This window comes from Corvus brachyrhynchos, unplaced genomic scaffold, assembly GCF_000691975.1.
Source record: "Corvus brachyrhynchos isolate BGI_N302 unplaced genomic scaffold, ASM69197v1 scaffold117, whole genome shotgun sequence".
Classification (NCBI taxonomy): Eukaryota; Metazoa; Chordata; class Aves; order Passeriformes; family Corvidae; genus Corvus; species Corvus brachyrhynchos.
The window spans coordinates 112,147-114,106 of NW_008238833.1; positions in this window are offsets into that span (position 1 = coordinate 112,147).

Below are 1,960 nucleotides of genomic sequence, written 5' to 3' on the forward strand. Positions count from 1 at the left end.
AAAATTTCTGTTTCTCTCCATTGCTGATTGAGGCCTCTTTTGAGGGTTTGGTGGGTCCTTTCTACGATGGATTGTCCTGTGGGATTGCTAGGTATGCCTGTCCTATGTTTTATCCCCCATTGGCTGAAGAAATTTTCTAACTTATGGGAGGTGTAGGCAGGCCTGTTATCTGTTTTGATTTTTTCAGGGACTCCCAGGGTGGCAAAGGCAAGGAGAAAATTCTTGATGATGTGGACGGCATTTTCCCCTGCATGGGCTGGCGCAAACACTGCCCCAGAAAACGTGTCGACTGACACGTGCACATATTTGGATCTCCCAAAGGATTGGAAGTGGGTTACATCGGTTTGCCACAATTGGCAGCTGTTCAGACCGCGGGGTTTGACTCCAGTACCCATAGATGGTATTTGGTAGCTCTGGCAGTTCGGGCATGTTGCGATGATAGCTTTTGCTTGATCTTTTGAGAGCCTGAACATTCTGACGAGGGCAGGAATGTTTTGGTGAAAAAATGCATGTGACAACTTTGCCTGGGCAAAGATGTCAGGGACGTTTGCAGTCTCTGCTGGCATGGCCAGTGCATCTGCTCTCCTGTTCCCTTCGGCAATGGGACCAGGGAGGTTGGTGTGTGACCTCACATGCATAATGTAATAAGGCTGTTTTCTGTGGGAGATTAAGTGAATTAATGTAAAAACCAATTGGTATCATTTTTGATTGGAGACCTCTTTTAGAAAAGCATGTTCAGCCCTCATAGCTATGCCAGCAACATAAGCCAAATCTGTGACCAAATTAAAAGGTTCATCTTTAAACTTTTCAAAGGCTCTGATAATGGCTGCTAACTCGGCAATCTGTGGAGATCCCTCTACTATTTGGATATCAGAGTCCCATTTTTGAGTATTGGGCTGCCTCCAAGTCATGACAGACCGATGGGACGAACCAGACCCACCTGTAAAGACGGTCAGAACTTTGAGAGTTTTTCTACTTTGGAATAATTTTGGAATCAGTTTAAAGGCTGCATCAAGGTAGAAAAGTCTATGTTTTGGCATGTGGATGGAAATTTGGCCTGTGTAGCTATCTAGGGCGAACTGGAGGCTCTCATTGGTCTGGAGCAAATGCTTCAGATCTCCAGTGGTCAAGGGCAAGTAAATACATGCGAACTCACACCCTGCAAGAGAGCAGATATGAGTTCTGGCCTTTTTTATTAAATGTGCCATTATGTCTTGGAAGGTGGTTATTGTTTTTGTAGGTTGATTGCTTGTGAAGACCCATTCAAGTATCAGCAAAGGGTCTCTGAGTTGAGGGTCCCATTGGAAGATCAGTCCGTGGAAACAGGGAGCATTACCCAGAACTGCAAACTGGAGAGGCAGGCTGGGTTCGATGCAACGGGCTTGGCACAAAGACAGGGCTTCCTGGACTTTGGTGTCCAGATGGTATCTCGGGCTTCAGGCATGAGGGCACGTGGAGAGTCCAAGTCTCCACTGCCATGGAGGAGGTTGAACAGGGGAGTGAGGTCGTCTGTTGTTACTCCTAGTAAGGGGCATAACCAATTAATGGATCCACACAAGCTGTGTAAGTCCCTTAGGGTTTTGGGATCACCTTTGATGGTGAGTTGCTGGGGTATGATGGTTCTCTCACGGATCTGGAGGCCGAGGTAAGTCCATGGGCTGGAGTGCTGCACTTTGTCCTCACAAATCTCGAACCCTGCTTCTTCTATGGCTTCAGTTGTCTTTTTAAGAGTACTGTCCAAGTAAGTTTTTTCTGATGCACAGATTAGGATGTCATCCATATAGTGGTAGATGATTGCTTCCAGGAATAGGCTCCTGATGGGGGACAGAATGTGGGCGACGTACCACTGGCAGATGGTCGGGCTGTTCTTCATGCCTTGTGGGAGGACGAGCCAATGGTATCTTCTGAGCGGGGCTTGTTCGTTAAGAGAGGGGATGGAGAAGGCGAAACATGATGCGCC